The sequence below is a fragment of the Podarcis erhardii genome (genome assembly GCF_964252035.2).
Source record: "Podarcis erhardii genome assembly, chromosome: 2".
NCBI lineage: Eukaryota > Metazoa > Chordata > Lepidosauria > Squamata > Lacertidae > Podarcis > Podarcis erhardii.
Genome location: NC_138498.1, coordinates 15,205,882 through 15,220,244, shown reverse-complemented (window position 1 = coordinate 15,220,244; position 14,363 = coordinate 15,205,882). Strand labels below are relative to the sequence as shown.

The following is a 14,363-nucleotide window of genomic DNA, read 5'->3' as shown; positions in this document are numbered from 1 at the left end:
CTCATCCTGAAGCAAAGTTCTTAACCCGAGGTAATGTTTCTGGGTCAGCGGAGTCTGTAACCTGAAGCGTATGTAACCTGAAGCGTATGTAACCCGAGGTACCACTGTATACACATTTATTTAAGAATTTCCACTGAGTTCAAATGGGCTTATTTCCAAATAGGAGTGCATAGGCTTGTGCTGCCCAGCTGGGCCTGGTGCCAGGCTCTTTTCTAGAGTCCCACATCTTTCTGACCCACATAGATGCCCACACAGGCAGCTTCCATCTTGCTAATCCCATTTCACATCCACCCCAGTATAGACAACTGAGAGCACTTCCAGACAGAAACTTATTGTGAAATTAGTGCTGCTCGTGTGTCAAAGTTTTCCCACCACCCACCCAACATTATCAGAAGAAAAATGCCAGCCTGTTCTTTTTCTGCATTTAATTCTGAATTTCCCATTCTGCAAGAAACTCACTTAAGTCAAAAAATAACCTGCTGTACATCCACATTTATTACAGGTGTGAAGGCTTTTTTGCACTTCTTTTCTGGAGGCCTGTTTCCCACAAGAATGGTGAGGTTTCAGTGGGTGGGCTTTTGTTGCCAGACCGCTAATTCTATTCATTCCTCACCTGAGCAAATCCTTGCCATTTTGTTTCTGGCAGCCCCAATGATACAAACATACCTATATTTCTAAGGGACTCGGGTGGTGCTGTGGTCTAAATCACAGAGCCTAGGGCTTGCCGATCAGAAGGTTGACAGTTCGAATCCCCACGACAGGGTTAGCTCCCGTTGCTCGGTCCCTGCTCCTGCCAACCTTGCAGTTTAAAAGCACGTCAAAGTGCAAGTAGATAAATAGGTACCGCTCCGGCGGGAAGGTAAACGGCGTTTCCATGCGCTGCTCTGGTTCGCCAGAAGTGGCTTAGTCATGCTGGCCACATGACCCATGTTCCCGCCGAAGTGGTACCTATTTATCTACTTGCATTTTTGGCGTGCTTTCGAACTGCTAGGTTGGCAGGAGCAGGGACCAAGCAACGGGAGCTCACCCCGTCGCGGGGATTCGAACCGCCGACCTTCTGATCGGCAAGTCCTGGGCTCTGTGGTTTAACCCACAGCACCAGCTAAATATCTGTCTTATGCAAGACCCCAGTATTATTTCCTTTGCCTTCCCCCCAAAGAGACACCAAACAGATATTGTACCATCAACATCAACACCACCTTGGGGGGCAGGGACAACATGACACCATTTTGTCTATTGTGAAACATGATAACTAAGGGCTGATAATATCTGTTTTGTGTACTACTGGTGCATATATATATATATAGGTGCACACAAAGAGGTACAGAAATATGGGTGCACATACCTGGAACAGGTGAGGGCAGTGGAGGGTGGGAAAAGAGGGAATGAGGGAAGGGAAGTAAAAATAGAGGACAGAAACAGTCTGTCAGGCTCTGCCCACTGATGTGTGGATGGCATAGGGCTGAATAGCAACAACTATCCAAACAGAATGTGGAAGCTAAAATGCCACAGAGAGAGAGAGAGAGAGAGAGAGAGAGAGACCAAGAGAGACCTGAACAACGCTTTTGTAAAATAAAGGCCCCCCATGTTATGGGCTATGAAGTTCACAGGGAGACAGAAACCTATTGTGAACCTCCCTGAGGACATCATATTGAGGCTTCAGAAACTTCTTGATTTTTCTCCTTCCAGCCAAATAGTTCTACCAAACCCAGAAGAATCTTGATTGCAACCCTGGACGGACTACCGTTATTCACTACTGTTGTTTTAAACTTTTAACCACACACCGAAATCTATTTTAAAAAGCAGGTTACACTTAAATCCGCCTCTTTCTTCAAGGAGTTCAGAGTGTTTTAAGATTGGCTGGTCGTTTATCCATCTCCAAAAAAGTGGAAATGCATCATTATAGGGTCATTGAGTCCAACCCCCTGCAATGCAGGACTCTCAGCTAAAGCATCCTTGATAGGTGGCCATCCAACCTCTGCTTAAACGCCTTCAAGGAGAGTCCACCGCCTTCCAGGTGTCCGGATACAGTGGAACCTCGGGTTGAGTACTTAATTTGTTCCGGAGGTCTGTTCTTAACCTGAAACTGTTCTTAACCTGAAGCACCACTTTAGCTAATGGGGCCTCCCGCTGCCACTGCGCCGCCGGAGCACGATTTCTGTTCTCATCCTGAAGCAAAGTTCTTAACCCAAGGTACTATTTCTGGGTTAGCGGAGTCTGTAACCTGAAGCGTATGTAACCCGAAGTACCACTGTATTGTTATCAAGGGACATCTGCCTTTGTGAATGGGCCTGAAAGCTTTCTACCAGGTTTTCCTGCTGCGATGGGTTAAGCCAGGATATAATTTTAGGGGGAGAGATTTTTTGATGGAAAAAGGCATGCTCTTTGCAAAATATACTTATTCACAGCATAAAAGGTATCTCTCTGATTTTATTTTTTTTTTAACTTCCTAGTTTTCAAATGACTTAAGATTTTGACAGATTTTTTCCTGAACGCCTGGGGTCAAAAGAAAGCAATTTAAAACCACTGTTGTTGAGACATTTCATTCCGAATCTGCTAGACAGAAGCCAGACACAGATTCTGCTGACAGGTGGGTGTCCTGCCCAGCCCCCAGCCCCCAAAATCCTGGCTACACCCAGGGCTGGATTTAGATTTGATGAGGCCCTAAGCTACTAAAGGCAATGGAGCCCTTTAAATGTCCAGCTGTCCTTTGTCAACAACAAATTGCCATTTGTTGTTGTTTTTTTGGTGTTGAATATATTGCATAGCTGTCAACCTCCCCTTTTCTTGCAAGGAATGCTATTTGGGATAAGGGAATTTCCCTTAAAAAAAGGGAAACGTTGACAGCTATGATATATGCTATAGGGTAATTTATGGACCTAATAGGTATATAAACCCATAACAAAATATGCATTTTATCAAAGTACATCCAGTGTTTTTTCCCTTTAATTTTTTTGGGTGGGGCCCCAAGAGAGTGGGGCCCTAAACTATTGCTTAAATCCGGCACTGGTTACGCCCATGGCTGCTCGCAATGCCTTCCTTTCTGCGCGCGCCTCCCCAACGGGCTGCAAAATTAACTTTTCGCTCCAACCATTCGAAAGCGAGAGCGAGACTGAGCGCTCGCTTAAAAGGGCAATGCTAGGCTCGCGCGGCCGAGTTGAACCGAATGGGCCTTCTGAGCCAAAGGCGGCAGAGCCCTGCGCCTCCTCTGGCTAAGCCGGGCCTGTCTCCGGTGGCCCTTTTAAAAGGAGCGAGAGCGCATTCGCGCGCCATTTGGAATCCGGGAGGGCGCGAGGAAGTCGGCGGCGCGGACCGGGAGGCGCTGCTGCTGCTGCTGCTGCTGCTGCTGCTTCTCCCGGTGCAAAGTTAGGGCGGGAAACGACGGCGGTGCGGATGGAGCGGCTCGCGCGGGGCGGGTAAATATGGCGGTTTGGGGAGGCCGCGCTTCAGGTTCGCAAGGCGCATTGCTTGGCAAATGCGCGCAGCCTGGCGCTACCCAGCTGCAGCCCGGTTGGCGTTTGCAAGGGAACAAGTACACTGGCACCTCGGGTTACAGACGCTTCAGGCTACACACGCTTCAGGTTACAGACTCCGCAAACCCAGAAATAGTACCTCGGGTTAAGAACTTTGCTTCAGGATGAGAACAGAAATCGCGCTCCGGCGGCGCGGCGGCAGCAGCTGCAGGAGGCCCCATTAGCTCAAGTGGTGCTTCAGGTTAAGAACAGTTTCAGGTTAAGAACGGAGCTCCGGGAACGAATTAAGTACTTAACCCGAGGTACCACTGTAATGGGATTGGCGGGGGGGGGGGGGAGGTGTTGGCAGGCAGTGTTACAATATGGCCTTCCCCTATCCAAGATGGAAGGGTAGCTCTGTCAGAACAAGTCACGACTTGTTTTGAAATGAATAATAAGAATAATAAATAATTTTATTTATATCCCGCCCTCCCCTGCCGAAGCCGGGCTCAGGGCAGCTAACAACTGGCTTGGGTAGAACTTAGTTCCCAACTGGGTTGTTGTGATATATTTGGTCATTCCCCCCCCCCCTCCCATTTTTCTGCACATTCATGTTTGCGTAAACATGCTTTAAATTTTAGTTAAAGGGGGAAGATAAACTAATCCCAAAGCATGTTTAAGCTTCTAAATACAGTGGTACCTTGGGTTACATACGCTTCAGGTTGCATACACTTCAGGTCACAGACTCCGCTAACCCAGAAATAGTACCTTGGGTTAAGAACTTTGCTTCAGGATGAGAACAGAAATCATGAAGGGGCGGCGCGGCAGCAGCAGGAGGCCCCATTAGCTAAAGTGGTGCTTTAGGTTAAGAACAGTGTCAGGTTAAGAACGGACCTCTGGAATGAATTAAGTACTTAAGCCGAGGTACCACTGTAGTATGGGATGGGGGGGGGGAGTGTGAGGTGTTTCTGCTGGCAACCTGGAGAAGGAGCTCAGGTTTGGGCAGATGGTCCGGACGGGGGCATTAAGAGCACTCGGATGCCGTTGATTCTCCGTAGTCATCCTTGTTGGCCTTGGTGGTGGTGAAGTTTTTTGGGGAGGTGGGGGGACCACGGTTTTAACAGCCCACTTTGTCACCTATTGTATTGGGGGCAAGAGCCCCTATTCCTGTTGTTGTTTAGTCCGTGGGCTGTCTCTCCAGAGTGGTGCATGCTCTGGTTATCTCTAGCTTGGACTACTGCAATGCGCTCTATGTGGGGCTACCTTTGAAGGTGACCCGGAAACTACAACTAATCCAGAATGTGGCAGCTAGACTGGACTGGGAGCGGCCGCTGAGACCACATAACACCGGTCTTGAAAGACCTACACTGGCTCCCAGTATGTTTCCGAGCACAATTCAAAGTGTTGGTGCTGACCTTCAAATCCCTAAATGGCCTCGGTCCAGTATACCTGAAGGAGTGTCTCCACCCCCATAAATTATTATTATTATTATTATTATTATTATTATTATTATTATTACTGTATTGGGGGCAAGAGCCCCTATTCCTGTTGTTGTCGTTCAGTCATGTCTGACTCTTCGTGGCCCCCTGGACCAGAGTACGCCAGGCACTCCTCTCTTCCACTGCCTCCCGCAGTTTGGTCAGGCTCATGTTTGTAGCTTCGAGAACACTGTCCAAGCATCTCATCCTCTGTCGTCCCCTTCTCCTTGTGCCCTCCATCTTTCCCAACATCAGGGTCTTTTCCAGGGAGTCTTCTCTTCTCATGAGGTGGCCAAAGCATTGGAGCCTCAGCTTCAGGATCTGTCCTTCCAGTGAGCACTCAGGGCTGATTTCCTTCAGAATGGAGAGGTTTGATCTTCTTGCAGTCCATGGGACTCTCAAGAGTCTCCTCCAGCACCATAACTCAAAAGCATCAATTCTTCGGCGATCAGCCTTCTTTATGGTCCAGCTCTCACTTCCATACATCACTACTGGGAAACCATAGTTTTAACTGGGCAACCTGAAAACCAATCAATCCCTGTCGGGGCAGAAAGTTTGTAAATAATGTATTTCCGGCTGCAGCAAGAAAGGGGCCCTGATGTGTTTCCACACCAAGTTCTGCGCGCCGTACAAAGGCTCATACTTCTATATTCTGTGTTTTTCCTTCCTCCCCTTTTATGATTTGATTGTCTAAATTTAGCAAATAAAGGCCGAATGTGTGTTCTTCTCCAAAGCTTTCACGCGAAAACAGCACGATGAGACAGCATTGGTTCTCCTTTGAGTGATGAGCTGTTTTATTAGTTGCAAAAGCACGCTGCAGCCGGAATTTTTTTTTTTTAACACCCTTTCCACCCCTGGCAGTGATTTGTTGGTTTTGGTCACCCAAAGAATGGGGGCGTTTATCTCCCCCCCCCCCCTACACAACATAAGCAAGCATTGCGCAGACCCGGAGACGTAACGGGAGGGTTGCTCTTGGAGATGTTATAATCTGAGGATGGAGATTTGTGAGAGAGGAGCATGCTTCTCGCCAGGCATTCGCGCTACCTGCCAATAACCTCTCGGCCGCTTAAAGCCCACCGATCCCCCCCCCCGCCCCCCGGTGGGATTTCAACAAGGCTAGCCGGGTGCCGCAGCTCCTGGGATTTGCAAAGCGAGGGCGCGGCGCGCGTTTTGCAAACCTTGCTTCCCTCTTGCAAGCCTTCCGCCAGGTGCTCCTGCCCTTTTCCCGCCTTCGCCCTTCCTATAGGTGCTCGGGAGGTTTTGCAATTCGCAGGAAGGCAGGACTCGCGCACGCGTCTCCCTGGCACGGCACCGAAGGCCTCTTCCCGCGTCGAGCAACTTCCGCTTGCGCGGAGGCTGTCATTGGCGGCTGCTCGGCTTTGCTACTTTGCGAGCATCTTGAAAACGCTGGAGACGCCGGATCTCTCTCTCCACACACCCTCCCCGCGCTCTGTTTTCGGTTTTTCTTGGAGATCGTAACAACACGGGGGAGACTCCTCTTTTTAAATAGCAGTAATAATAATAATAATTCAGGATCCCTCCCCCCCCCAGATCTTGCAAAGATTTCCCACATTCCATCTGCTCCAGATTAACGACCCTGGGTTAAATCCAGGTAAGGAAAGCACTTTTTCTGCCGCCCTTGCAAAACTTCTCGGCGTTGTTTTGTTTCGCCCCTGAGGTGGCTGCTTTTTGTGATTGCCGTGGCAAGGAATCTGATGGGAGATAAAGAGGACATTACTTGGTCACAACAACTAAAGCGGTTGCTAACCAGTTTAGTGTATCTCTGGGGTCGATCATTGGAAGTAATAAATGCAAAATAAATTGGAAGTAATAAACGTGTGTGTGTGTGTGCGTGCGTGCGTGCGTGTGTGTGTCCCACCCTCCATCATTATTTCAAACGTCTCCAACTGCTCATTTGTAATTTCTCTAGGTATTGCTTCTGCTGAAGGGAGACTGGTTTTTCCCAGCACTCAGAAGCAAAGTATTTGTATCTTTGGAGAAATGCAGCCTTCATTGCCCACAACACCTTTAGCATACTGTTGTTCACAGCACTCTGAGAGGATTGAAGGTGCAGGAGCAGTAGGAATGCCTACTAGTATAGATGAGCAGCACTACTTATAATTTTACATGTTTTGTTTTTTTTTTTTATACTACTGTGAGGACCTTGGAGTTAAAAAGTGTGTGTGTGGGGGATATAAACAAGTTTTGCCATCTCTTCTTGCCTGGGCAGAGTGTTAACTTTTCGTTTTTGCTCCTTTAAATTCTGAGAGTTCAGTACTTGCAAAATTGTGCAATATTTGATTGTTTTATTAAACTAAGAATAACTGTTCATCCTCACCTCTTTAGCCATATAAACCTGTTCTGCTTCCATTACATTGTAACCGGCTACAGCTGGGCTACTGATGCTGACCAACACTGACACAAGTATAGAGTTAAATTTACATTATTCTTCTCTTCCCTCCCCTCCCTCAGTTTTACATTGACATAAATCCTGTGAGGTAGGTTGCACTGCGAGACTATGACTGGCCCAAGGACAGCCCGGAAACTTCATTGAGGAGTCTGCAGTCCTAATCTCCCCTACTTGGTACTACTTTGTTGTTGTTGTTGTTGTTTAGTCGTTTAGTCGTGTCTGACTCTCCTTGTGCCCTCAGTCTTTCCCAACATCAGGGTCTTTTCCAAGGAGTCTTCTCTTCTCATGAGGTGGCCAAAGTATTGGAGCCTCAGCTTCAGGATCTGTCCTTCCAGTGAGCACTCAGGGCTGATTTCCTTCAGAATGGAGAGGTTTGATCTTCTTGCAGTCCATGGGACTCTCAAGAGTCTCCTCCAGCACCAGAATTCAAAAGCATCAATTCTTTGGCAATTAGCCTTCTTTATGGTCCAGCTCTCACTTCCCTTGGTACTACTAAGCCCTGCTGAAACCAATAGACTTGCTTCTGAATAGGCATGGCACAGATTGCTTTGGTGAGAGCAGACTTGAACATGGTCTTCCCAGTACTAATCTGACACTACCCAATGCAGCACACAGAATATTGCCATTTGCAAAGATTTAAGCTAGAAAGCCTCCGATCTTCCTTCCAGTGTTGTGGTGGTTTGTCTGGCAGGACCATATATCAATCGGAGTGGGTATGGCAAGAAAGCAGTCTTGAGTGGGGTGTGGGTGTTCATCTCCCGAACAGAAAGTGGGAGGGTACACACTGTATTTTAGGAATTCTGCTGTCTGTGAAATTTGTTGGCTTTAATACATAATAATAATAATAATAATAATAACAATGATAATAATAATAATGATAATTATTATTTATACCCCGCCCATCTGGCCCATCCCCATTGCCTTCATTTAATACAAAGACTTCATTTGCTGTGCAGAACGTTCTGTCTTGGTCTACAGATTTCTTTGCTATTCAGGCATATCCTTAACTTTATGAATGCAATGATTTACATATACGTGAAGTGCTTATTGTATCCTAAATAGCAGAATATTCTTGCAACCTTAAGATAGGTTACATCTTGTCTCATTCTCTGAGTATCTCTTTATCTCTGTTCCAACAAGGAGACATCACTCAGTGCTCTGTTTTAAATGTTCGTCCTGCCCTGGCCATTTCCCATATGTACCTGTCCTCTGAGCCCATCTGTAGACTAAACTCCAAAATTATTATTGTTGTTAAATTTATTATTATTATTAAGTTTGCAAACTGCCCTTGATCTGTAGATCTCAGGGCAGTTCACAGCATCAAACCACAAGATAAAAATACAAAATGCTTAATAAAAACAAGAACGAAACAATAACCACCCTCTTCCCCCCCCCCATGTACTGCAGCCATAACACCAAAATTCAGCAATCCCAATGAACTATAAAAACATTTGTGTAAATTCTGCACAGGTTATTGCTTCTATGGTGCAGGTTACTCTTGGCAAGGGAGAGTGCAAAGGAGAAGAACATATTTGTGGAATTTATCAAAGCAAAAAATGAATTGTTTAAATTGTGAAAAGAAAGCAGGAACGGGAGGTGATTTCATGTGTTCCTGTTAAAGTCCCAAATTGAATTCACAAACTTTTTTTAAAAAGTGTGTAGTATTTGATGCATGTACTAGAACAGGGGTCAGCAACCTTTTTCAGCCATGGGCCGGTCCACCACCCCTCAGACCATGTGGTGGGCCGGGCTATATTATGAAAAAAAATATGAACGAATTCCTATGCCCCACAAATAACCCCAAGATGCCTTTTAAATAAAAGCACACATTCTACTCATGTAAAAACACGCTGATTCCCGGACTGTCCGCAAGCCGGGTTGAGAAAGTGATTGGGCTCCGGCCCCCGGGCCTTAGGTTGCCTGCCCCTGCACTAGAACGACGAGAGAGAGAGAGAGAGAGAGAATGCCTCCACTGATTTATTTGGGAAGATTTAAAAGCTAATTCAAATAATTCTTTTAAGTAGTGTGCGTAAGGATAACCGACTTCAGGGGGCTTCCAAGTGTGTTTAAGGCTGCATTCCCATCCTGTGGACATTGAAGAAGTCTTACTTATGAGTAAAATTGCATAGGCTAGCATTGGAGAGTGGGGGAGGCATATACTAGAGTGTTTTTGTCCTCCCATTTTAAGTGATGCACTTGACTCAAGGCGCCATTGGTACTCTTCTGTGAGTGACAGTTTCCAGTATTCAACACCTCGAGAGGCTTTGCAATTAGCCCCACGTCCCCCCTTCCTTGCCCTTCTCCCTCCTGCAGCTTCACCCCACTGCTAGGTGTTCAAAAGGAATGCTAGCATTATTATCACATGCAAGTGCCCAGCGTTGCCTTCCACTCCTGTCATCTTGCTTTCCTATATTCCTTTCCCGGCTGCTTTGCCCTGCTCATGTGCAAATGCCGGCTGCTCCCACCCCACCCTGCTTGCAGAAACAGAGGTGTGACGATACAAGTAGGATTGGTTGATGGGTTTCCCCGGCAGCAAGCAATTTGTCTCTTCTTTGCTCCCTGCTTAATTTCACAAACTTGTAAATATATGTGGCTTGCTCTGTTGCTTGCAAATTTTATTCAAACCTGTCGCTGTTTCATTCCCTCTGGGGATCTGTATAATTTGCATAGAATATTAGGTGGCATTTGCTGTCTCTTCTCAGTTCACAGGTATGTGTGTGCAGACCTTGACTGGATATGGAAATCTGTCGCTTTCTAATTTTTGCTGCTCACTCAGCTGTGATGGAAGTACGCTATTTGCCTTTTCTAAAATTGGGCTCGTTTGGAGAAGGAACTTCCAAGTGAACTCTTGTGCCTTGCAAGCTGATGAATCTGCACTAGCCTTTAAAAATCCTGGAGAGATTGTGTTTTTTGGGAGTGGGGGGGGGGAGGTCTGTGCCACAACTGTACAATGCAGAGTTCTAAGACTGCAAAAACCACTGAGTGCAACAGGAAAAAAGTTTCTGTGTGCACCAGCCGCAGGGCTGGTTTTCAACAACACGATATATCACCAGCTAAATGTTGTGATAGGGCCACGGGTGGCATTGTGGGTTAAACCACAGAGCCTAGGACTTGCCGATCAGAAGGTTGGCGGTTCGAATCCCCGTGACGGGGTGAGCTTCCGTTGCTCGCTCCCTGCTCCTGCCAACCTAGTAGTCAAAGTGCAAGTAGATAAATAGGTACCGATCCAGCGGGAAGGTAAACGGCATTTCCGTGCGCTGCTCTGGTTCGCCAGAAGTGGCTTAGTCATGCTGGCCACATGACCCGGAAGCTGTACGCCGGCTCCCTTGGCCAATAAAGCGAGTTGAGCGCCGCAACCCCAGTGTCGGTCACTACTGGACCTAATGGTCAGGGGTCCCTTTACCTTTTTAAACGTTGTGATATATCAGTATATCACAATGTCTGAAATAAGGATGGAACTATGTAGCGGCGAAAAGTAGGGCTTGGGCGTTCAACATCGTGATATATCACTAGCTAAATAGCGCGATGTAGCATCGCAATTCGCGATACGTGACCAGATCAAAAGTTGTGAAACCGTTATTACGCTATGGACATCAAGCTGGTTTTGGACGATATATTGCCCAGCCCTAGTGTGTGAATTAAAAATAGCTGGGGGAGTCTGCAGTACCCCCTTCCCCCACACACATTGGGGGGACTAGTCCCCCTCCATCTAGATATCTGATCACCTTGTGAGTACTGATGGAATCAAGGTAGCTCATGGTTGTCTTGTTTTTTTTAATGTGAAACATGCAGGAATAGTTTGCAGAACAGTAATCTACCATAGGTTATTTGAGGAGGGCTTTAGTAGATGCTGGTGATGGTTGGAAATGGGGTAAACTGCATGAGTTGTGCAAAATGCTTGCAAATGGGAGAGATTCAAAGTGTCTTTGTTGGCCGGCCAGCCAGGCCCTGTAAGTTCTGCCATGCATGGGCAAAATTTGCTTTGGACACAAAAGGAGAACGTTTTTCTGGCCGTCTTAAAATGATGCCGTGTCTCTTCTGAAACACCTTTTGCTGATCCATCAATGTTGTGCTGGGGATGGGGCCGCTTTCTTGACCCACTTCACATTCACATTCACTGGCTTTTGTTAGCGCACAGCGGTGCGGAGAGCGGTTGAGAATGCGGCCTGTTATGCAACTCAGGTACACTTTCCCTGGTAGGCTATTGACTTTCTCATACTTCCCCAGGGGGCCAGTTTCCTTGGAAATTTGAATGAAACTAGGCCCCAGTCACCTGCGGGGAGGAGCAAGAAATCACATGTGAGCTATGGCTCTAAGGGGGGCCTGAATAAGCCATGGTGTGCAGGGTTGTTTTGGATCAATGTGGTTGCATTGTAAGAACTGAGGCCAGTGAGGGCTGAAAACAGTTTTCCTAGGGATTCTCATCATCTTCGTTTTACTCCAAATCTCAAGAAAAACCCAGGGCCCTGGTACCCCCCCAAAGACTTACCTGTGCACACAACAATTCTTTCTTTCCTTATCTTAGTTTTACTTCGTTTTAACTGCAAACTCAAAGAGATAGGAAAGTTACCAGTTGTGAGCGCCATCTTTTATATAGGGCTTTATAGTGTGTACAGCAGGCCTTTGCCCCCTGATGTTGTACTCCAGCTCCCATCATCATGGGCCGTTGGCTATGCTGGTTGGGACTGGTGGGGGTTGGGAGCCCAGTAACACCTCAAAGGTCACAAGTCCTCCCCATTCTGCTGGGTTTGCATTCTCCTGGTCCCCTGGTCCCAATCCCACGCTTTGCATATGATGTCCCAATCCTTAAAACAATCCCTGTATGGTAGGTTAGCGTTTTGTCCATACTGGAGATGGAGGTGAGTCACAGCTTGCCCAAATCACATAATTATAACTCAAGAATTATACAGTGGTACCTTGGGTTACAGACGCTTCAGGTTACATACGCTTCAGGTTACAGATTCCACTAACCCAGAAATAGTACCTCAGGTTAAGAACTTTGCTTCAGGATGAGAACAGAAATCGCATGGCGGGGGAGGACACCAAACTACAAAAAAGAAGATTCCACCTAAACATTAGGAAGAACTTCCTGACAGTAAGAGCTGTTTGACAGTGGAATTTGCTGCCAAGGAGTGTGGTGGAGTCTCCTTCTTTGGAGGTCTTTAAGCAGAGGCTTGACAACCATATGTCAGGAGTGCTCTGATGGTGTTTCCTGCTTGGCAGGGGGTTGGACTCGATGGCCCTTGTGGTCTCTTCCAACTCTATGATTCTATGAAATCTGTGTAACGTTTTGAATTGCTTTTATGGTATTTTTGGTTTTATGGTTCCTTTTGTTTTATACCTCCCTGATAGAGTGGTATCTCGGGTTACGTACGCTTCAGGTTACATACGCTTCAGGTTACAGACTCCGCTAATCCAGAAATAGTACCTTGGGTTAAGAACTTTTCTTCAGGATGAGAACAGAAATTGTGCTCTGGCGGCACGGCGGCAGTGGGAGGCCCCATTAGCTAAAGTGGTGCTTCAGGTTAAGAACAGTTTCAGGTTAAGAACAGACCTCTGGAACGAATTAAGTACTTAACCCGAGGTACCACTGTATTGATATCTCCTAGCTTATATGCTGTTCTAACAGCCGAGTGTCAGAATCTCCTTTGCCACGAGTGAATTAGGGCCAATGCCTACAAACAAATGCATGGAGGACATGCAATTGCTTGCTGCACCAGTGAGCTGTTGATAAATGGTGGCTCACCCAGTGTTAGATACTCAGATGTTTAATCTAGGTGCCAGATGACTCCTTAAACCGGTGGTTTTCAACCAGTGTGCCGTAGCACCCTGGGCTGCCTTGAATGATGGTCAGGGATGCCATAGGCAACACTGGCCTCTGTCCCTCCATCGTCTGATGCCCTCTCACATCTCTGCCTCCCAGAGGCTTGCACAGCTGTTTGTTGCAGCAGCCCTGGCTATAAGCTCCATCGGTGAATGGTGCCTCTGGGAGGGCACCTCTATTTGGGGCAGGGGCGGGCAGCTCAAAGACTGGGGCTACGGCTGCCCAGAGGACTCTGAAGGAGAGGGGAGAGGAGGCTGAGGGAACATTCCACAAGGAAGGGTGTTCAAAAAAAACGATGAGAGGTTGCCAGCTCTGCAGGCAAGGGGTGACACAACTGGGCTCCTGAGCCACACAAGGGTGCCTCAGAAAGAATATAGTTGGTTAAGGGAGCCATGAACTCAAAAAGGTTGAAAACCTCTGCCTTAACCAAGGTTGCAGTCACCAGAACGGAATGTCTATTTGCCATTTTGGGGCAAGACTGCTCTAAAGTCTTTATTTTTCAACTGATGGACGGACTGACTGACTGACTGATTCTCAGTTAAACATCTGGCTAGTTCAGATGACAACCTTGAAAGCTAGGTTAAGAACTTTGAGAACTTAAAAGAAGAAAAGTGACTTGATTCAAGGATATATATTGCCTTATTCCAAGCACATTTTTCTCAATGGTGACTACTCTTGCTCAGGCGGCACAGAAAAAGCAATTAGGTCCCAGAAATACTTTCCGATTGTGCAGAAAAAATATGAGTGATAGAATTCTATAGGATGGGGGTATTAGTGTGTGAAAAACGGTCCAGATCCAATGATCCCCAGGCATGCACCTCCAGATAGTGTTGTCAGGCACCATCCTGGTACCCAGGCATTTTCACTTGATCGCAAGTGGCTGAAATCCAGGTGCAAAATGCGCCTAGCATCTGGCTCATTTTGAACGTTGCACACCACGCTGATCTGGTTAACGCTGAATTTTGTAGTGGTTCAAAGAGATCGACCCGCTGCTGCTCATGTTCATGTTACCACACAGAGTAGCTGTGACCCCATGGACCAAAGCACACCAGGCACTCCTGTCTTCCACTGCCTCCCGCAGTTTGGTCAAACTCATTCGAGAACACGGTCCAACCATCTCATCCTCTGCCGTCCCCTTCTCCTTGTACCCTCCATCTTTCCCAACATCAGGGTCTTTTCCAGGGAGTCTTCTCTTCTCA

The 14,363-nt window shown here is 47.0% G+C and overlaps 1 protein-coding gene across 3 annotated transcripts in view; it reads left to right on the top strand.

Annotated features, from left to right (window-relative positions):
* The first annotated feature begins 3,275 nt into the window (after positions 1 to 3,275).
* The window catches only part of TIMELESS (timeless circadian regulator), a 72,998-nt gene continuing 61,910 nt past the window's right edge, over positions 3,276 to 14,363 (top strand). For 2 of the 3 annotated variants that reach the window (XM_081849522.1, XM_081849520.1), the window contains exon 1: positions 3,276 to 3,416. The gene's annotated coding sequence lies outside the window, so the exon portion shown is untranslated. Of the gene's footprint in view, positions 3,417 to 6,225; positions 6,543 to 14,363 lie in introns of those variants that run through there. The other variant, XM_081849521.1, reaches the window with a different exon arrangement.